Source organism: Papio anubis, chromosome 1, assembly GCF_008728515.1.
Source record: "Papio anubis isolate 15944 chromosome 1, Panubis1.0, whole genome shotgun sequence".
NCBI lineage: Eukaryota > Metazoa > Chordata > Mammalia > Primates > Cercopithecidae > Papio > Papio anubis.
The window spans coordinates 38,809,619-38,833,085 of record NC_044976.1 but is presented as its reverse complement, the minus strand read 5'-3'; the positions used below and the strand labels follow the sequence as shown (position 1 = coordinate 38,833,085).

Here is a 23,467-nt window from a genome sequence, read left to right as displayed (position 1 = left end):
TACATTAGCAATTTCATGGGCCAATGTGAGGCATAGTGACATATCGACAAAGATCTAGAATGGGTAGAGAAGAGGTATTTACAAATTTGTTTATTGCCCAGTCAGTGCACATAAAGATTCTCTGTAGCATCCAGATACTACCTCTTTCTCTTCAGGTTCAGGAATCATCCGTTTGTGCTTTGTATTGTCAAATGCACTGTTCCTGGCTGATTTATATTCAGATTCTCCCTCTTATCCCTTAACCCTGGCAACCACTGATCTGTTCTCTATTCCTATATTTTTGCCTTTTCCAGAATGTCATATTGAGGCAGGAAAATAGGGTCTGCAGGCAGGGAACATAAGGCCAATTCACACTTCAGCTATGACAGGAAATATCCTCTTCATAGGGCATATGCAGAGTAAACGACTTTGTAACTTTACTTAATCCTCTTCATCTACATAGGGCATACACCAAGTAACCAATGGAATCCTCTAGAGGGTATTTAAACTCCCCAAAAGTTATTATTATTATTATACTTTAAGTTCTAGGGTACATGTGCAAAACGTGCAGTTTTGTTACATATGTATACATGTGCCATGTTGGTGTGCTGCGCCCATCAACTCGTCATTTACATTGGGTATTTCTCCTAATGCTATCCCTCCCCCATCCCCTGACCCCACAACAGGCCCCGGTGTGTGATGTTTCCTGCCCTGTGTCCAAGTGATCTTATTGTTCGATTCCCACCTATGAGTGAGAACACGCGATGTTTGGTTTTCTGTCCTTGTGATAGTTTGCTGAGAATAATGGTTTCCAGCTTCATCCATGTCCCTGCAAAGGACAAGAACTCATCCTTTTTTATGGCTGCACGTATTCCATGGTATGTGTGTGCCACATTTTCTTAATCCAGTCTATCATTGATGGATGTTTGAGTTGGTTCCAAGTATTTGCTATTGTGAATAGTACTGCAATAAACATACGTGTGCATGTGTCTTTATAGTAGCATGATTTATAATCCTTTGGGTATATACCCAGTAATGGGATGGCTGGGTCAAATGGTATTTCTAGTTCTAGATCCTTGAGGAATCGCCACACTGTCTTCCACAGTGGTTGAACTAGTTTACAGTCCCATCAACAGTGTAAAAGTGTTCCTGTTTCTCCACATCCTCCCCAGGATCTGTTGTTTCCTGACTTTTTAATGATCATCATTCTAACTGGCATGAGATGGTATCTCATTGTGGTTTTGATTTGTATTTCTCTGATGACCAGTGATGATCAGCATTTTTTATGTGTCTGTTGTCTGCATAAATGTCTTCTTTTGAGAAGTGTCTGTTCATATCCTTCGCCCACTTTTTGATGGGTGTTTTTTTTTCTTGTAAATTTGTTTAAGTTCTTTGTAGATTCTGGATATTAGTCCTTTGTCAGATGGGTAGATTTAAAAAATTTTCTCCCATTCTGTAGGTTGCCTGTTCACTCTGATGGTAGCTTCTTTTGCTGTGCAGAAGTTCTTTAGTTTAATTAGATCCAATTTGTCTACTTTGGCTTTTGTTGCCATTGCTTTTGGTGTTTTAGTCATGAAGTTTTTGTCTATACCTATGTCCTGAATGGTATTACCTAGGTTTTCTTCTAGGGTTTTTATGGTTTTAGGTCTTACATTTAAGTCTTTAATCCATCTTGAATTAATTTTTGTATAAGGAAGGGATCCAGTTTCATCTTTCTACATATGGTTAGCCAGTTTTCCCAGCACTATTTATTAAATAGGGAATCGTTTCCCCATTTCTTGTTTTTGTCAGGTTTTTCAAAGATCAGATGGTTGTAGATGTGTGGTGTGATTTCTGAGGCCTCTGTTCTGTTCTATTGGTCTATATATCTGTTTTGGTACCAGTAACATGCTGTTTTGGTTACTGTAGCCTTGTAGTATAGTTTGAAGTCAGGTAGTGTGATGCCTCCAGCTTTGTTCTTTTTGCTTAGGATTGTCTTGGCTATGCGGGCTCTTTTTTGGTTCCACATGAACTTTAAAGTAGTTTTTTTCCCAATTCTATGAGGAAAGTCATTGGTAGCTTAATGGGTATGGCATTGAATCTATAAATTACCTTGGACAGTATGGCCATTTTCACAATATTGATTCTTCCTATCCATGAGCATGGAATGTTCTTCCTTTTGTTTGTGTCCTCTTTTATGTCGTTGAGCAGTGGTTTGTAGTTCTTGAAGAGGTCCTTCACATCCCTTGTAAGTTGGATTCCTAGGTATTGTATTCTCTTTGTAGCAATTGTATGGATAAACTCCCACAAATTCTTAATGGGACCCTTGAGCCTCTATGCTCGGGCCATTCCCACACTGTGGAGTGTACTTTCATTTTCAATAAATTTCTGCTTTTGTTGCTTCATTCTTTCCTTGCTTTGTTTGTGTGTTTTGTCCAATTCTTTGTTCAAGACACCAAGAACTTGGACACCCTCTGCCAGTAACAGTATAAATGGAATCACACATTATGTGTCTGAGATGAGTTTGGAGATTGGGTTCTTTCACGTAGTATTTTAGATTTATCCATGTTGTTGCATTTATTAATAATTAAGTCCTTTTTTACTTCTGGGTAGTAACTTTAATGGATATACCACAATTTTTTTATTCATTCACTCATTGAAGGACATTTGAGTTGGTTCCAGCATTGGATGATTATGAATAATGCTGCTAGAAACATTTGTATACAGGTTTTTGTTGGATATAAGTTTTTATTTTTATTTTTATTTTATTTTAAGTTCGGGATACATGTGCAGAACATGCAGGTTTGTTACATAGGTATACATGTGCCATTGTGGTTTGCTGCACCCATCAACCCATCATCTAGGTTTTAAGCTCCGCATGTATTACATATTTGTCCTAATCCTCTCTCTCCCCTTGCCCCCCACCCCTTGATAGGCCCCAATGATGTGTGACCCTGTGTCCATGTGTTCTCATTGTTCAGTTCTCTAGAATGAATACCTAGAAGTGAGATTGCTGGGTATCACGATACATGTTCAACTTTTTTTTTTTTTTTTTTGAGACGGAGTCTTGCTCTGTCGCCCAGGCTGGAGTGCAGTGGCCGGATCTCAGCTCACTGCAAGCTCTGCCTCCCGGGTTCACGCCATTCTCCTGCCTTAGCCTCCTGAGTAGCTGGGACTACAGGTGCCCACCACCTTGCCCGGCTAGTTTTTTGTATTTTTTAGTAGAGACAGGGTTTCACCGTGTTAGCCAGGATGGTCTCGATCTCCTGACCTCGTGATCTGCCCATCTCGGCCTCCCAAAGTGCTGGGATTACAGGCTTGAGCCACCGCGCCCGGCCACGTGTTCAACTTTTTAAGAAAGTGCCAAACTGTTTTCCGGAGTGGCTGTGACATTTTGCACTCCCGCCAGCAATGTATGAGAATTCCTGTTGCTTTGAACCCTTGCTAACACTTGGTATTGTCAGTATTTTCAAATTATAGCTAATCTCAAAAGGGCAAGTGGTAGGAGGTTTCTGACATGGCTCCCATGGTATTCATGCCTCCAGGTAGTTGTACCCTTGGATAATTTCCTCGTCTTGAGTTTGGGCTGAACCTAATGCCTTGGTTCTAATGAATAGAATAAGAAATACTAACAATATTAATTTCCCTTTCACTTTCTTAAATGTAAATTAATATGGCAACAGTGATGAGGTGTTGCTTCTGGGATCACATTACAAAAGACTGTGACTTCTGTCTTGCTGAACTTCTCTTTCTGGCTCTTCTTGCGTGCTTGATCTGATGGGAAGGGTCAACCCTGGCAAGGGACTGAAGGCCATCTCCAGAGAACAGTCAGCGAGGAACTGAGGCCCTCAGTCCAACAGCCCTCAAGTAACTGAATCCTGTGAATAATCATGCTTGGAAGAGGATCCTTTCCCTCCAGGCTCCCAGCCTTCAATGGCGTTCACAGCCCCAACCAATAACTTGATTGAAGCCTTGTGAGGGACTCTTGGGCAGAGAACCCAATTAAGCTGTTCCTGGATCCTTGACCCACAGAAACTGAGATAAATGTCATGTTGGTTTAGCCACTAAGTTTTGGGATAATTTGTTACACAGCAATAAACAGCAAGTACATGTGTAATAATGTTTCATTGTGTTTTAAATTTGCATTTTCTCTAATAATTAATGATGTTGAGCATCTTTTGAGATGTTTATTTGCTCTCTGTATATATTCTCTGGTCAACATCCATTCATATTGCTTCTTTCTTTTAAAAATTGGATCATGTGTTTCCTTATTGTCAAGTCTTGCAAGGTTACTTATTTATTTTTCAGAGAACAGGTGCTGGCACTGTCCCCCAGGCTGGAGTGCCATGGCATGATCATAGCTCACTGCAGCCTCAAACTCCTGGTCTCAAGCAGTCCTCTCCCTGCGTTCTCCTAAGGCACTGGGATTATAGTCATGAGTCACTGAGCCCAGCCTGACAGGGTTTTTAAAAAGACATATTCTAAATATATGGCATATTAATCTGTTCTTGCACTGCTGCAAAGAAATACCTTAAACTGGGTAATTTATAAAGAAAGAGAGGCCGAGGTGGGCGGATCACGAGATCAGGAGTTCAAGACCAGTCTGACCAACATGGTGAAACCCCATCTCTACTAAAAATACAAAAATTAGCCAGGCATGGAGGTGTGTGCCTGTAATCCCAGCTACTCAGGAGGCTGAAGCAGGAGAATCCCTTGAACCCGGGAGATGGAGGTTGCAGTAAGCCAAGATCGTGCCACTGCACTCCAGCCTGGGCGACAGAGCAAGACTCCATCTCAAAAAAAAAGGAAAAAAGAAAAGAGGTTTAATTGGCTCACGTTCCACAGGCTGTATAGGAGGCATGACTGGGGAGGCCTCAGGAATTTTACGATAATGGCAGAAGGCAAAGGGGAAGCAGGCACCTCTTATGAGCAGGAGGAAGAGAGTGAAAGGGGAGGTGCTATATACTTTTCAACAACCAGATCTTGCGAGAACTCACTCACTATCACGAGAACAGCAAGGGGAAGTCTGCCCCCATGATCCAATCACCTCCCACCAGGCCCCTCCTCCAACACTGGGGATTACAATTTGACATGAGATTTGGGCGGGCACAGGAATCCAAATCATATCATATGGCTTTGCATGGTGTGTCATACAAATGTTTTTCTCTCAATTGTCTTTTTATTCTCCGAACAATGTCCTTCACTGATAAAATGCTTCTAATTTTGATGAAATCCAATTTATCAATTTTTTGTTTCATGGATTGTGCTTTTGGTATTACATGTTAGATCTCTTTAGTACATACTTGTAGTCCCAGCTTCTCAGGAGGCTGAGGTGGGAGGATTGCTTGAACCCAGGAGTTTGAAGGCAGCTTGGGCAACACAGTGAGATGCTCTCAAAAAAAAAAAAAAAAAGTTCTTTGCTTAATTACAGCTCATAAAGTTGTTTTTCCTAAGAGGGCACGGTGGCTCAAGCCTGTAATCCCAGCACTTTGGGAGGCCGAGATGGGCGGATCACGAGGTCAGGAGATCGAGACCATCCTGCCTAACATGGTGAAACCCCCTCTCTACTAAAAAATACAAAAAACTAGCCGGGCGAGGTGGTGGGCGCCTGTAGTTCCAGCTACTCGAGAGGCTAAGGCAGGAGAATGGCGCAAACCCGGGAGGCGGAGCTTGCAGTGAGCTGAGATCCGGCCACTGCACTCCAGCCTGGGCGACAGAGCGAGACTCCGTCTCAAAAACAAAAAAAAAAAAAAAAGAATTTTATAGTAATTTTTATTTATTTATTTATTTTTTTGAGATGGAGTCTCACGCTGTCACCCAGACTGGAGTGCAGTGGCGTGATCTCGGCTCACTGCAACCTCTGCCTCTGGGGTTGAAGCGATTCTCCTGCCTCAGCCTCCCTAGTAGCTGGGATTACAGGTGCCCACCACCACGCCTGGCTAATTTTTATATTTTTAGCAGAGACGGGGTTTCACCATGTTGGCCAGGCTGGTCTGGAACTCCTGACCTCAGGTGATCTGCCCACCTCGGCCTCCCAAAGTGCTGGGATTGCAGGCATGAACCACTGCACTGGGCCTGTGATTTTTTTTTTTTTAAATTGCCGTATTAGGATGTAATTCACATGCCATGCAAGTCACTCATTTAAAATGTAAATTCGATTTTTTTGGGTTTTTTTGTTTTTTTTTTTTTGAGATGGAGTCTTGCCATGTTGCCCAGGCTGGAGTGCAGTGGTGAGACCTTGGCTCACTGCAACCCCTGCCTCGTGGGTTCAAGTGATTCTCCTGTCTCAGCCTCCCGAGTAGCTGGGATTATAGGTGCCCACCACCACGCCAGGCTAATATTTATACTTTTAGTAGAGATGGGGTTTCACCATGTTGGTCAGGCCAGTCTTGAACTCGTGACCTCCGGTGATCCACCCACCTTGACCTCCCAAAGTGCTGGGATTACAGGCGTGAGCCCCTGTGCCTGGCCTCAGTGTTTTTTAGTACATTCATAGGATTGTATAACCATCACTACAAACTAATTTTAGAACATTATCATTCACCCCAAAAGAAACTTCATACCCATTACCAATCAATCCTCTTCCCTACTTCCCACCATTAGTCCTAAACCACTAACCACTAACCTACCCTGTCTCCATAAATTTACCCATTCTAGGCATTTTATATAAATGGAATTATACAATATGTGTTCTTTTGTGACTTATTTCTTTCACTTTGCATGTTTTCAAGGTTCATCCATGTTGTAGCAGATATCTTTTTATAGCTTCATAATATTCCATTGTGTGGATATACCATGTGTTATTGATCTACTCATCAGCTGATGAACATTTCGGTTGTTTCAACTTTTTAGCTAATATGAACACTGCTGCTATGAACATTTGTGTACAGGTTTTTGTGTGGGCATATGTTTGCATTTCTCTTGAGTATGCTTAGGAGTGGAATTGCTGGGCCATTTGGAAACTTTCCATGTCACTTTTTGAGGATGTGTTAAACTGTTTTCCAATGCTGCACCACTTTACGGTTCTACCAGTAATACATGAGTGACAACCACCACCACTTATTATTGTCTTCTTGATTATTGCCATGCTATTGAGTATGAAGTGGTATCCCATAGTTTTGTTATGATCCATTTTTAGTTAATGTTTATATAAGTGTACATTACATTGATTTTCTTTTTCTTTTTTTGGGATGAAGTCTTGCTCTGTCGCCCAGGTTGGATTCCAGTGGCTTGATCTCAACTCACTGCAACCTCCATCTCCCAGGTTCCGGTAATTCTCCTGCCTCAGCCTCCCAAGTAGCTGGGACTACAGGCGCGTGCCACCATACCCGGCTAATTTTTTGTATTTTTAGTAGAGATCGGGTTTCACCACGTTGGCCAGTCTGGTTTTGAACTCCTCATGTCAATTAATCCACCTGCCTCAGCCTCCCAAAGTGCTGCAATCACGCCCAGCCTACATTGATTTTCAAGTGTTGACCCAGCCTTGTATTACTGAGATAAACTTCATTTGGTTGTGATGTGTTATCTTCTTATATATTACTAAATTTGATTTGCTAAGATTTTGCTGAAGAGTTTTTGCACTTATGTTCATGAAGGTAATTGATCTGTAGCTTTCTTTTCTCATGATGTCTTTGTCTAGTTTTGTTCTCTTTCTTTTTCTTTCTTTCTTTCTTTCTTTCTCTCTCTCTCTCTCTCTCTCTCTTTCCTTCCTTCCTTCCTTCCTTCCTTCCTTCCTTCCCTCCCTCCCTCCCTCCCTCCCTCTTTCTTTCTTTCTTTCTTTCTTTCTTTCTCTCTCTCTCTCTCTCTCTCTCTTTCTCTCCCTTCCTTCCTTCCTTCCTTCCTTCCTTCCTTCCTTCCTTCCTTCCTTCCTTCCTTCCTTCCTTCCTTCCTTCGTTCCTTTCGAAGGAGTTTTGTTCTTGTTGCCCAGGCTGGAGTGCAGTGGCAGGATCTCAGCTCACGGCAACTTCTGCCTCCTGTGTTCAAGCAATTCTCCTGCCTCAGCCTCCTGAGTAAGTGGGATTACAGGCACCCACCACCACATCTGGCTAATTTTTGGCATTTTTCGCAGAGACGGGATTTCACCATGTTAGCCAGGCTGGTCTCGAACTCCTGACCTCAGGTGATCCACCCACCTCAGCTTCCCAAAGTGCTGGGATTACAAGCGTGAGCCACCATGCCTGGCATCTTTGTCTAGTTTTGATATGAAGGTAATGCCGGTTTCATAAAATGAGCTACAAAGTGTTGCCTCTTTATCTTCTGGAAGAGATTGTGAAGAATTTGTGCTATTTCTTCTTCAAATGTTTGGAAGAATTCACCAGTGAAATCATTTGACCTCAAGTTTTCCTTTTTGTAAGCTATGAATTAGATCTTTTAATAGATTCAGGATTGTTCACTTTATTTCTCCTTGAATGAGTTTTGATAATTTGTGTCTTTCAAGGAATTGGTCCATTTTATTTAAGTTGTTGTATACGCGTGCACAGAGTTGTCCCTAGGATTCTCTATCATCCTTTTACTGTCTGTAAAAAGGGAAAGTAGTAATGTCCCCTCTTTCATTGTTTATGTCATTGTTTATGTCAGTAATTTGTGTCTTCTCTCTCTTTCTTATTAAAGAATCAATGTTTGATTTAATTTATTTTCTCTATTTTTCTGATTTCAATTTCATTGATTTCTGCTCTAAACTTTTAAAAAATTTTTCTTTATTTGCTTTTTGAGACAGAGTCTCACTCTGTAGCCCAAGCTGGAGTGCAGTGGCATGATCTTGGCTCACTGCAACCTCTGCTCCCAGGACTCAAGTGATTCTTGTGCCTCAGCCTCCTGAGCAGCTGGGATTACAGGCACGCACCACCACACCCGGCTAATTGTTTGGACAGGGTTTCACCATGTTGCCCAGGGTAGTCTCAAACCCCTGAGCTCAGGTGATCTGCCCACCTCGGCCTCCCAAAGTTCTGGGATTACAGGTGTGAGCCACCGTACCTGGCTAAACTTTATTATTTCTTTCCTTCTGTTTGCTTTATTTTTGCCTTTCTTTTTCTAGTTTATTTAGGTGGATTACTCCATTTTAGAGACCAAATAACCATAATACCAAATCCTGACTAAAATAGCACAAACAAATTTAAAAAAGAAAAAAAAAAAACCCAGACAAATGTATAGGTGTAAAACTTACAAATAAAGTATTTTATTAAAAATAACCACATAAATAGTTAATAAGGCACTTTGGGAGGCCGAGGCAGGAGGATCACGAGGTCAGGAGATCGAGACCATCCTAGCTAACACAGTGAAACCCGTCTCTACTAAAAATACAAAAAAATTAGCCGGACATGGTAGCACGTGCCTGTAGTCCCAGCTACTCGGGAGGCTGAGGCAGGAGAATCACTTGAACCCGGGAGGCGGAGGTTGCAGTGAGCCGAGATCAGCACTACTGCACTCCAGCCTGGGTGACAGAACAAGACTCCATCTCAAAAAAAAAAAATAATAATACGGAAAAACAATATTTTAATATCAATAAATACTGAAAACCCACTGGCTCTCATTTAGCACAATTTAAAAAACAGGGTTCAGCCATGGTTGCTCACACCTGTAATCCCAGCATTCTGGGAGGCCAAGGTGGGCGAATCACCTGAGGTCAGGAGTTCAAGACCAGCCTGGCCAACATGGTGAAAACCTGTCTCTACTAAGAATACAAAACTTAGCTGGGCATGGTGGCGCACACCTGTAATCCCAGCTACTCGGGAAGCTGAGGCCGGACAATCGCTTGAACCCAGGAGGTGGAGGTTGCAGTGAGCCAAGATCACGCCACTGCACTCTAGCCTGGGCGACAGAGTAAGACTCCATCTCAAAAAACAAACAAACAAAAAAACAAGCCAAGGTCCCTGTAGCCTTCTCTGCTATGGGAGGCTACAAGAAGCTGGTTATCTGTAACCAGAAGAGGGCCCTCAGCAGAACCTGACTCTGGTGAGGTTCTGATCCCTACCTTCTAGCCTCCGGAACTGTGAGAAATACATTTCTGTTGTTTATATTTAACAAATGGGTAACGTGTTCCAGTTATTCAACAATCAAAACTATATTTAAAAGTGAAAAAGAAAAAATTACAGGAAAGTCTCACTCTTACCCCTGCTTCCCTAGACAACTTTTAATATAGTTTTGATTATTAAATGACTTTATTAGTTCCTATTTCGGCTTCCAGTGTGACATTATGCAAATATAAGCAAAAATGGATATAATTCTCATTCTCCCTTACACAAAATATTCTGTGTACATATTTGATATATTTATATATACATACATACATACATTGCTCTTTATCTTGCATTTTTCATTTAATAACATATCTTGGAGATACTTCCATTTCAGTGAGGAAGTTTTGCTTAGTCTTCATTGGAGCTACATACAATTCCACTATGTGGATGTCTAGTTTATTAAGCCAGTCCTCTGTTGACATACATTTGTGTTGTTTTCCATTTTTTACTAATGGAGACAATGCCGAATGTTTTCAAAGCACACGTGCAAGTGTATCTGTGGGATAAACTCTCAGAAACGGGGTATTTGACTCAAAAGGCAAGTGTATTTACAGTTTTGGTAGATGCTGTCAAATTCCTCTCCAAAGGAGTTATTCTATTTTGTGCCTGCCCATAGCAGTCTGAGGATGCCTGTTTTTCCACAGCCTCACTAACAATGGGTTTTACAACTTTTCAATTTCTGTAATCCCAGCACTTTGGGAGGCCGAGACAGGCAGATCATGAGGTCAGGAGATAAAGAGCATTCTGGCTAACATGGTGAAACCCTGTCTCTATTAAAAATAGAAAAAATTTGCCAGGTGTGGTGGCGCGCACCTGTAATCCCAGCTACTCGGGAGGCCGGGGCAGAATTGCTTGAACCCAGGAGGCTGAGGTTGCAGTGAGCCGAGATCGTGCCACTGCACTCAAGCCTGGGTAACAGAGCAAGACTCCACCTCAAAAACAAACAAACAAACAAACAAAAAACAAGAAAACAAAACAAAAAACACTTTTCAATTTTTTGCTAACCTGATCGGTAGGAAATGGTGTCTCAGTAGGGTTTTGATTTTCATTTCTCATATAATGAGAAAGGTAGAACACCTTTCGAAAAATGTAAGAGTCATTTGTGTTTCTCTCTGACAAGTCTCTTCATATTTTCCATGTTTTTTCTTCTTGATTTCTAAGAGCTCTTGATAAATAAGGCAATGGATCACTTTGTCTGCAATATGAGTTGCAAATATTTTCAACAGTTTGTAATCTTTTACTCCGTTCGTATTCTTCCTCTGGGAGCTGGCAAAGGGGAAAACCTCTCTTTTTTAAAGCCCGCTCTCTAGGTTTTTCTTTCCCATTCAATATTTATTCATACATTAATTTATTTGAGGAATTCAATAGAATATGGTTGAAAGCAGTGATTGGAAGAAATAAAACCATTTCATAATCTTATATGCCCCATTGAGGTGACACTCTACAATAAACCAGTTACACTTACTTTTGCTTACTTTTGCTATTTGCCAAGCAATAATACTGGGAAACATTTGAGATGGCTTGCAAAATCCTGAAAAGCATAAAATAGAAAATAAAAACCACTCATTGATACTATTAATATATTAGCGTCTTTCCAGTTTTTTCTTATATGTATGTATCTTTAACATCTGCTATAACTTATGTACATTTACCTAAGTCATTAAAAATAATCCAAAATTATAATTTTTCTTGCTAGAGAATAATGAATCATATATAAATATTATAATTTACAGAAAAACATTTCTGTTATTGTAATGTAAAATGTTTCCTTTTTAAAAAATACTAAAAATAACATGGTAATATATACCTTTTATACATAATTCATCTGATTATTTCCTCAATGTAGTTCTTAGATGTAAAATTTCTAAGTCAAATGGCAGAAACATTTTAAAGGCTTTTGATATATGTTGCCAAACTGTGTTCTGGACAGGATGCTGCCAAAGTATTCAGGGAAAATTTAATTCAGTGAAATGCATTTGTTGGAAAATAAGAATAAATAAGCTCTAACTCAAGAAACTAGAAAAATAATTATAAACTTAAAAGAAGTAGGCCAGGTGTGGTGACTCACACCTGTAATCCCAGAGCTCTGGGAAGCCAAGATGTGAGGATCACTGGAGGCCAGGAGATCAAGACCAGCCTAGGCAACATAGCAAGACCCTATCCCCAACAAAATTTAAAAATTAGCCAGGAGTGGTGGTGTGCGCCTGTAGTCCTAGCTACTTGGGAGGCTGAGATAGGAGGATCCCTTGAGCCCGGTAGTTCAAGGTTACAGTGAGCTATGATCATGCCACTGCACTCTTGCTTGAGTAACAGAGAAAGAGCCTGTCTCTCCAAAAACTAAACAAAGACTGGGCGCAGTGGCTCACACCTGTAATCCCAGCACTTTGAGAGGCCGAGGCAGGCGGATCACGAGGTCAGGAGATCGAGACCATCCTGGCTAACATGGTGAAACCCCGTCTCTCCTAAAAATACAAAAAAACTAGCCAGGCGTGGTGGCGGGCGCCTGTAGTTCCAGCTACTGGGGAGGCTGAGGCAGGAGAATGGCATGAACCCAGGAGGTGCAGCTTGCAGTGAGCCAAGATGGCGCCACTGCACTCCAGCCTGGGTGACAGAGCAAGACTCTACCTCAAAAAAAAAAAAAAAAAAAAAAACAAAAAAACTTAACAAACAAAAACACCCCAAAACAAACAAAAACACCCTAAAATAAGTAGAAGGATTTAGTAAAGATTTTAAAAATTAATAAAATAGAAAATAGCACGAAGAAAGAAGCATAATGTGTCCTGATTAGGAAAAACATAAAAAACTCATGCTTAGATACATTTAGTGAAATGGCAGGACACTTTTCTGCCTCTGAGGATTTTGCAAAACCTCTTTAAAGATAAAGAGATAATCTTGGCTGGGCTTGGTGGCTCATGCCTATAATCCCAGCACTTTGGGAGGCTGAGGCGGGCGGATCACTTGAGGTCAGGAGTTCGAAACCAGCCTGGCCAACATGGTAAAACCCCATCTCTACTACAAATACAAAACAGCCGGGTGTGGTGGCATGTGCCTCTAATCCCAGCAACTTGGGAGGCTAAGGCAGGAGAATCGCTTGAACCTGGGAGGTGGAGGTTGCAGTGAACCGAGATCACACCATTACACTCCAGTCTGGGCGACAAGAGCGAAACTCCATCTCAAAAAAAAAAATGTAGAGTTCCCATATACACCCTGCCCCCATACACGCATACCTCCCTCACTGTCAACTTCCTGCACCAGAATGGTACATTTGTTACAACTGCTGAACCTACACCCACACATCACTCAACATCCATAGTTAACACTAGGCTTCATTCTTGGTGTTGCACGTTCTGTGGGCTTTGACAAATGTCTAATGACATGTCTCCACCATCTTAGTATCATAAAGAATATTTCACTGCCCTAACAATCTTCTGTGCTTTGCCTACTCATCCTTCCTCCCCGCTAAACACTGGAAAACCACTGATATTTTCACTTTCTCCATAGTTTTGCCTTTTCCAGACTGTCATATACCTGGAATCATACAGTACATTTAGCCTTTTAGTTTGGCTTCTTTCACTTAGTAATATGCATTTAAGGTTCCTCCATGACTTTTCATGACTTGATAGCCCATTTCTTTTTAGCGCTGAATAATATTCCTTCTTGTTTTTTTTTTTTTTTGTTGTTGTTGTTGTTTTTTTTTTTTTTTTTTTGAGATGAAGTTTTGCTCTTGTTGCCCAGGCTGGAGTGTATTGGCATGATCTCTGCTCACTGCAACCTCTGCCTCCTGGGTTCAAGCAATTCTCCTGCCTCAGCCTCCGGAGTAGCTGGGACTACAGGCATGCACCACCATGCTCAGCTAATTTTGTATTTTTAGTAGAGACGGGGTTTCACCATGTTGGTCAGGCTGGTCTCAAACTTCTGACCTCAGGTGATCCACCTGCCTTGGCCTCCCAAAGTGCTGGGATTACTGGCGTGAGCCACCACACCCAGCCAATATTTCATTTTTTAAGGGAATACATTTAGTGAAATTCCATCCTACATTTTATTCTTAAGCATCTGTATTTTCTAAAATTTCTGTAGAACATACGTATTTTCAAATCTAATTTTTATAATTTGGTTTACATGTAAGATGATGTTACCAATTCAGACCTCATTCAAATGTCACCAGTTTTATATGCAGTTTTAATTTGTGTGTGTATTTAGTTCTGTGCAATTTTATTACCTGTATAGAATTGTGTAAGAAAATAAGGAACGATTCTGTCGTAGGGATTCTTTGTGCTACCCTTTTTACAGCCAGACCCATCTCACTTCCCACTTCCTCTATCCAGTCCCTGGCAACCAATAATCTGTTCTGCATCTTGATAATTTTGTCATTTCAGGAATGTTACAGAAATGAAATCACACAGTATGTAACTTTTTGAGATTACCTTTCTTTACTTAGCATAATTCCCTTCAGATCTATCCAAATTGTTGTGTGAATCAACAGTTCGTTCTTTTTATGCTGTGTAGAATTCCAAGGCATAGATATACTTCAGTTTGTGTATTCGTCAACTGAAGAACATTGATTTGAGAAGGTTTTGATTTGACTGAGTGTTTTACACAATCACAGTGACTGCCACATGGAAAACAGGCTGGGATGTGGAGAGTAAGGAAGGCTGCGTAGGAGGCTCTTCAAAATGAGAGAAAGGGAGAGGGAGACAGAGAGGCACAGTGGGTTAATTAGGGTGACAACAGTGGAAGTGGTGAGGAGTGGTTGGATTCTGAATATACTTTGATAGTAGAGCTGACAGATTTGCTGATGGATTGATCTGGGGCTGAGAGAGAAAGAAAAATGGGGTGACTCCAAGGTTTTTGGCCTAGGCAACTTGAAGGGTAGAGTTTCCACTTTATTGTGAGAAATAGAAGATAGAGGGAAAACAAGTTGGGAGAGAAAGGGAGGAAATCAAAAGATAGTAAATGGTATTTTCCCCACTCTTCAGGTAGGTGAAGAATAAAAAGATGAGGAGTAGTGAGAGTGTGGAAAACCGGAATTACCATGACAAGAATAGAAATTAATTCAAACTACTCAGGGGGCAAATTTATACTACAGTAAATATATAAATCTCTGATCCATCAATTCCTCTTCTAGAGACTTATCCTATAGAAATACTGGAACAAATACTCAAAACTACAAGTACAAGGATATTTATTTCAGGAAAGAAGGAAGAAAGAACAGAAAGAAGGAAGAGAGAAAGAAAGGAAGGAAGGAAAGAAAGAAAGAAAGAAGGAAAAAAACCAAATAGGGATGTAGAAACTTGGAGGGTTTTTTTCCGGAGCTGGTGGGGGTCTTGCTCTGTCGCCCAGGTCCCCTGCAGTGGCACAATCGTAGCTTACTGAAACCTCAAACTCATGGGCTCAAGCAATCCTCCCACCACAGCCTCCAAGTAGCTGAGACTACAGGTATGTGCCACCACGCCCAGCTAATTTTTAATTTTTTTGTAGAGACAGGGTCTAGGCTCCTAGGCTCAAGAAATCCTCCTGCCCTGGCCTCCTAAAGTGCTGGGATTACAGGAGTGAGCCACCACGCCTGGCCTGAAACTTGAGTTTTTACTTAGAGAGAAACATTTTCTTTTTTCAGTCGCGATTTGGAAATTCTGATATTTGAATCTAAAGCCCTAGCTTAGTTAACCACTTTAAGAGTCCACAGCTTTTTACAACCAAAGAAACCAGAATTCTCCAAAGAGTAGTTGTCCTCACCCACTACGACCAGGTTGCCATAGATCTCCAGCATCACTTCTCTGTACAAGGCCCTTTGTGCAGAATCTAGTTGCCCCCATTCCTCCTCGGTGAAGTCCATGGCCACATCCTTGAACGTAACAGGTTCCTAAAACACCAATGAACAGGAATTCCTCTACAGTGAGCAAGCATTTACAGCAATGCATGTGGTACACAGTGTCCACCTGGCAACCCTGGGGGAGGTAGATAACCTCAGAGTTCACTCAAGCCATTAAGAAAAATTAAAAGAACAATTTTTAAAATGTAAAAAGATACATGTGTCATATGCAGAGGCTCACTAACCCTAATAATCTGAAGAGCTCTTAAACATCAGTCAGAAAAAGATAAAATGCACTGGTTAAAAAATGGACAAACGGAAAATGACCTGATAATTCCTAGAAGAAAAACAAATGGCCAATAAACAGACAAAAACATATGCTGCCTCACAAATTATCAAGAAAATGGACATTCAGGCTGGGCGTTGTGGCTCATGCCTGTAATCCCAGCACTTTGGGAGGCTGAGGCGGGCGTATCACCTGAGGTTGGGAGTTTGAGACCAGCCTGATCAACATGGATAAACCCTACCTCTACTAAAAACACAGAATTAGCCGGGCACGGTGGCACATGCTTGTAATCCCAGCTACTCGGGAGGCTGAGGCAGGAGAATTGCTTGAAGGCGGGATGTAGAAGTTGCAGTGAGCCGAGATGGCACCACTGCACTCTAGCCTGGGCGACAAGAGCAATACTCTGTCTCAGGAAAAAAAAAAAAAAGAAAAAAAAGAAAGAAAGAAAGAAAGAATGAATGAAAAAGAAATGTACATTCAAATAACAATGAGACATTATTTCAATCTATTAGGCAAAGATTAAGACATAATATTCATTAGTGAGGGTATGAGGAAACAGATACCCTCATATGCTGTTGGAAGGAGTATAAATTATTATAAACTTTTTTTGGTGAGCAATTTGGCAATATTTATTAAACATCTTTTGACCCAGCAATTCCAATTCAGAAATTCATCTTCATTAGTATAACTAATGACTTCCTTGCCACTAAATCCAATGGAAGGTTTTCAATCCTTTTTATACTTGATTTCTTGACATTATTTGGCCCTGTTGAGTACACAGTCTTCCTCAAAACTCTCCTCTCATGATCTGGATACCACAGTAACCTGGTTTTTCTCCTACCTCTCTGATCACTCTTTCTCAATCTCCTTTACTCATCAATGTTGGGGTTCCCCAGGTTGGATCTTAAGCCCCCTTCTTACTCTACTCACTCCCCCTATGTGATCTCATCTATTCTTATAGCTTCAAATGCCATTTGAATGCTGACAACTCAAATGTACATTTGCAGCTGAGACCTCAAGCCAGACAGTTACAGACCCAAGTACCTGCCAGATGAATATCCAGTTTGAAACACAGTGCCTGACTTAGAATAGGTAATCAATAAATATCTACCCAATGAAACAAATACCTACTTGGATGCCTCAAAGGCATCTAAATTAACATGCTAAATTCCAACTTTATCTCTGCTTCTCTTTCATGTTTAGGAAATGATCAGGAAATTGAGTTCAGGAAATCATAGCTCCAACCACCAAAATGTTGAAGTCAGAAAAATATGAGTCATCCTTGATTTCTTTTTCTCCCTCCTCCCTCACATCTGCTCCATCACTAAATCTAAATATCTCTTTGCTGGATGTGGTGGCTCACACCTGTAATCCCAACACCTTGAGAGGCCCAAGTGGGAAGATCATTTGAGCCCAGGAATTCAAGACCAGTCTGGGCAACCTAGGGAGACTCCATCTCTACCAAAAAGAAAAAGATAAGGCCAGGCACTCACGCCTGTAATCCCAGCACTTTGGGAGGCCGAGGCAGGCAGATCACCTGAGGTGGGGAGTTTGTGACCAGCCTGACCAACATGGAGAAACCCCGTCTCGACTAGAAATACAAAATTAGCCGAGTGTGGTGGTGCATGCCTGTAATCCCAGCTACTGAGGAGGCTGAGGCAGGAGAATCAATTGAACCCGGGAGGCGGAGGTTGCAGTGAGCCGAGATTGTGCCATTGCACTGCAGCCTGGGCAACAAGAGCGAAGATCCGTGAAAGAAAGAAAAGAAAGAAAGAGAGAAAGAGAGAAAGAGGGAAGGAAGGAAGGAAGGAAGGAAGGAAGGAAGGAAGGAAGGAAGGAAGGAAGGAAGGAAGGAAGGAAGGAAGGAAGGAAGGAAAGAAGGAAGGAAGCAAGCAAGCTTGCTTGGTGTGGTGGCAGGCACCTGTAGTCCCAACTACTCAGGAGGCTGAGGTGGGAAGATCACTTGAGCCCAGGAGGATGAGGCTGCAGTGAACCATGATTGCGCCACTGTGTTCCAGCCTGGGTGACAGAGACAGACCTTATCTCTAAATAAATAAATATCTCTGCTGTCGCCACTTTTTTCTGAGCCACTGTGATCTCTCACCTCGGCCTCCTAGTTGGTCTATACCATGTTGCCTTCCTGCAATATAATCTCCTCTTCTTATGCACATTTCTTAAATATTTGTGTTCCTCAAGGTTCTTCTCTGTTTCTTTTTCTTCTCTTCTCACATATCAACCAAGCCCATGGCTTTAATGACCAATCTATGGTGACCGCTCATACATTTGTACCTTTACCCTGGATCTCTCTCAGACCTTGATATCTAATACCTACCTTCTAGACTTCTTTAATTGGATGTCCCACACGCACTTTAAACTTTTTTTTTAATTTAAAATTGTTTTATTTCTATGCTACAACCTTAAAAGTCAGCCAAGTTTATAAAATTAATATGCCTCCTCAAAACATCAACTTAGATAACCCATAGCCAGAGCTTCTAAACTTCTTCAATGCAACTTCAACATTCAAAAGAGCACAATATGCCTTAAATCCCATCTCAATGCAAATTTAAGAAAAGCAAAGCAAACTATATTATCAGACTACCAAAACTCAGTAAGATTCTGTAATTTAACATACCCACTTCTCAACTCTCTAAATTTGTTTCTCAACACTGGGGAGTTTTTAAAGATATCAATGCCTGAATTCTATTCCAAGCCAATTAAATCAGAATCTCTGTGGGGCATTTTTTTTAAAAAAGCTTCCCCAGCAATTCTAATATCAGCGAGAGTTAGGAATCACTGCTTAACAGAACCTCTTATGAAGCAAAAACATAAATAAAGAAAAATAAGCCAGGCACAGTGGCTCACGCCTGTAATCCCAGCACTTTGGGAGGCCAAGGCGGGCAGATCACCTGAGGTCAGGAGTTTGAGACCAGCCTGGCCAATATGGTGAAACCCCATCTCTATTAAAAATATAAATATTAGCTGGATGTGGTGGCACGTGTCTGTAATCTCAGCTACTCGGGAGGCTGAGGTGCGAGAATCGCTCGAACCAAAGAGGCAGAGGTTGCAGTGGGCCCAGATCGTGCCACTTTACTCTAGTCTAGATGACAGAGCGAGCCTCCATCTCTAAAAAAATAAAAAAGATAAAGCACAGGAAGTAAGTATAGGGACATGGGGAAGTAAGTATAGGGACATGGGGAATAAGTTAAAAATGAAAAGGACTTACTCATTGCTTTCCAACATCTTTTACTTCTTGACCTTTTGAAACGTCCAGAAATTAGTAATATTACAATCTGTGTCATGATAATGTAACAGTTAAGAAAAAACATAAAATGAAGGCCTGGAAAGATCTTTGTTACTCATCTAGAATTATTTGGTGTAACAGTATTTTCCAGTGGAGGAAGACTATTGGATTTCAGGCATAAAACAATGCAGAAAAAATCCCAAGGCATTGACTTCTGACTCTGGTTTCCCGTGTTTCAGGCCAGGAAGAGCAAGGGGAGAAAAAGATTTGTCCATGGAAACAAGTACTCATGCTCTAAAGGACAATTTCATTTGAACCCATTAATTTCCTTTTCATGCAAAATTTTAAAGATAAAGCAACATAAAATATGGGGACAAAGAAAAGGGAGAAGGTCTTCAAGGAGAATTTGTGCCTTTAAGTTTTTACTGGTACCTCAGTCCTTCAGCCTGAGCTACTCAAAGATGAATCATGAAAAAGAAAGAAAATTTATTTCAAACAGGTTCAGTAGTATATGTGTGTGCTACAGCAAAGGCTGGTTGTAGCAAAGTTTCATTTCAAACCATATGACTTGGGCTGGGCAAGGTGGCTCATGCCTGTAATCCCAGCACTTTGGGAAGCCAAGGTGGGCTGATCACCCTGAGGTCAGGAGAGACTAGCCTGGCCAACATGTTGAAACCCCATCTCTACTAAAAATACAAAAATTAGCCAGGTATGGTGGCACACGCCTGTAATCTCAGCTACTTGGGGGGCTGAGGCAGAAGAATCGCTTGAATCCAGGAGGCAGAGGTTGCAGATCACACCACTGCACTCCAGCCTGGGTGACAGAGCCAGACTCAAAACAAAAACAAACAAATAAACAAACAAACAAACAAACTGCATGATGTATAATTTTGACATTATATGGGAATACTTAACTTCTGCCAAAATGTAGATTCAATCCAACATTATGCCAATTTTTATATTAATTGTAGTCCCTAAGCTAAGTTTTCATAAGCACAAAAAAAAAAAAAAAATGAGAATAACCTTACAGCTACCTACTAAGGTAACAAACTATGAAATCAATTCCCCAATATCGCTTTGAAAAAAAAACCCCAGTTGTTAAGAGAAATTTCAACTTCCAACTCCATCCAAATGTATTATTTAACCGGTATTCTTCAGTCATCATCTACTGGTGGCTTGATTGTCACTGCTCTTCTCATCTGACCCTAACCAATTAATCGCCATTGGTTTTCAACTCTTCGGCTAAGGGCAATCTTTTCTCCTACCTCTGTGCACACTGGATTGGTCGAAACAATTTTACCCAAATCGGCCTTGACAGCACTAAGTCAACAGGGATCCTACGTTCACCATGAGCACTTCATTCTTAGACAGCTTTTGCACCTTTATTGCTTTCTTGTCTCCTTCAGTGTGTACACCTAGAAGCCGTCTAAGCAGGAAATAGGAAATTTCCACTTCTGTGAATATCTCAGGTAAGGCTTTGACAGCACCAAGTACTTGCCCCACCGTTCTGTCTGTCCCACACAAAGTGGGATCAATTTTTGTTCCAACTCCAATAAGACCGCCTGGAGCAGCATATTGCAGATCATTATGCTCTGCAAAAAGTGATACAATTTTGGAAAAGATTGGTTTACACATGAATTTTACTTCACTATATTTGGAAACAATACCAGGTCTTACTTCTATCTCCTGACCCACCTTTAATACTCCTTTTGGAATACTACCACCAGCTACACGCCCCCCGCCCTTAAGGTCATCAACTTCACAGCCAGCTTTGTTGACATCAAAGAATCTAATAACAATAAGTTGGGGCTCTGAAGTAAAGTCTCTTGGTGGTACTGGAATTTTCTTTACTATGTACTCACAAACTTCAATATTGTATTTCAGCTGAGCTGAAATTGGAATAATGGGAGTTCCCTCTGCTACTGTACCTTGGACAAATGCAAGGATCTGCTCGTATTGTTCTTTAGCCTGACTTCCTTTTAACAAATCAATTTTATGTTGTAGAATCAAATTATGCTTCAGTTTCATGATCTCTATAGCAGCCAGGTGTTCAGATGTCTGAGGCTGAGGGCAAAATTCATTACCAGCTATCAACAGAAGGGTTGCATTCATCACTGCTGCACCTTTCAGCACAGTAGCCATGAAAATACCGTGGCCAGGACAGACAACAAAGGAAACGTGTCTAATTTGAAGTTTCTTTTGGTCCCTGGAATGTCTGTAGGAAACTCATCAGGTGTACTGCCCCCACAAGATCTATAACATTCTGGCCAAGGGCAACTTGAGTCATCAAGTTTATAAATCTTAGCATTAGCATATCCAAGCTTGATTGTAATATTTCTTTCTAGTTCATTTTTGAACCTGACAGTGTGAACTCCAGAAACAGCTTTGACAACTGTGGATTTCCCATGAGCCACATGACCAATTGTACCTATATTAATGGTGGCTTGTCTGCTGATAACTTCGTGTGAAAATGGCGTCAACTTGGTAACATCCAAGGTGGTGAGATCCTGGCGGGAAAGATGCAGCTGCCTCAGAGTCACTCCAGCTTTTCCGCCCGCCATCTTGCCAGAAGAGGAAGGAAGTCCCAAACCATCTTCTAACTCCCGCCTCCACGCACATACAATATCTGCATCTCCTCTGTTCCTCATCTTATTGAAGTATCACCATTTACCCCATCACCAAAACCTGTGTCAGCCTTAACTACTTCCTCTTCTCTCATTCCCAATTATACACAGATCCATAGTGTTCTATATGTTTTAGATATTTGGGAGTGTCTGTATTCTTTATATCCTTCTTTACCTATACAGCCAAGTTCCATTGCATTTCATTTCAAAGTTATATTTCAAAGTTAAGTTCACTGAATGCTACCTAATTACACAGACTAACTGATACCTTTATTTCAAACAAATCCAAAGATTCCTTGATCTATCATTCTTTCTGGTCACCTAGCACCTTTAAGTAACCTTCTCATGTCTGGCAATTCTTCACCTTATGAACCTCTGTGTCCCCAAGATAGAAGCCAGATTTGTTCCTCGGTTCCCCTTGTTGCTTGGGCTGACAAATCAAATGTACTCATACAAGTCTTTCATTTGGAAGCTGGTGGCTGGAAATAGTAAAGATGGCCACAGAGACATCCAGCTTCCTGGAGCAGTAAGAGCAAATGTTCTAGGGATGGTGTCTGGTGCCCTAGGTCAGCGGTACAAACTATGGTATCTGGTGCACGGCAGTGGTCTTAACTGGGACAGTCCTGCTGTGTGAGTTGGGCATTGTTCCAAACGGTGTAGCTTCCAGGCCTGTTTATCTGGCCTTTGAGGAGATTCTCTGAACTACCAAGTATCACTTCAATACATTCCTTTTAGCTAGAGTGGGTACTGGTTATTTGAGCCCAGTAATCTAGAGTGATGCAGTTGGCTTTAAAAAATCTATTACATATGTAATCATAAGAAGTAAGTGAGGAAAACCCACATGACCATCTCACAGGGTGGCAAAACAGCATTTAATAAAATAAATCATCTTCTAATTAAAAACACTTTTAAAAGACAATGCTCTAGGTACCTGGGATACATCAGTGAAATAAATAGACAAAATAGAAACTTAAATGAGAATAACAGACATACATCATACATGCATTAATTTTTTTTTTTTTTTTTTTTGAGATGGAGTTTCACTCTTATTGCCCAGGCTGGAGTGCAATAGCACGATCTCGGCTCACTGCAACCTCCACCTCCTAGGTTCAAGCAATTCTCCTGCCTCAGCCTCCCGAGTAGCTGGGATTACAGGTGCCCATCACCATGGCCGGCTAATTTTGTATTTTTAGTAGAGACAGGGTTTCTCCATGTTGGTCAGGCTGGTCTTGAACTCCCGACCTCAGGTGATCTGCCCGCCTCCACCTCCCAAAGAGCTGGGATTACAGGCATGAGCCACCATGCCTGGCCATGTGCATTAATTTTTAAAGACAATAACCATATGTGTTGTTTAGGAGTTCAGAATCCTTCTTCTTCTTCTTCTTCTTCTTCTTCTTCTTTTTTTTTTTTTTTTTTTGAGACAGGGTCTCATGCAGGGTCTCATGCTTTGTTGCCCAGACTGGACTGCAGTGGTGTGATCATGGCTCACTGCAGTCTCAAACTCCAGGGCTCAAGCAATCCTCCTACCTCAGC

At 41.3% G+C, this 23,467-nt stretch overlaps 1 pseudogene; it reads right to left on the bottom strand.

The window, feature by feature from the left end:
• Positions 1–20,094: 20,094 nt before the first annotated feature.
• Positions 20,095–22,957, bottom strand: LOC101009571 (annotated as a pseudogene).
• Positions 22,958–23,467: the final 510 nt, after the last annotated feature.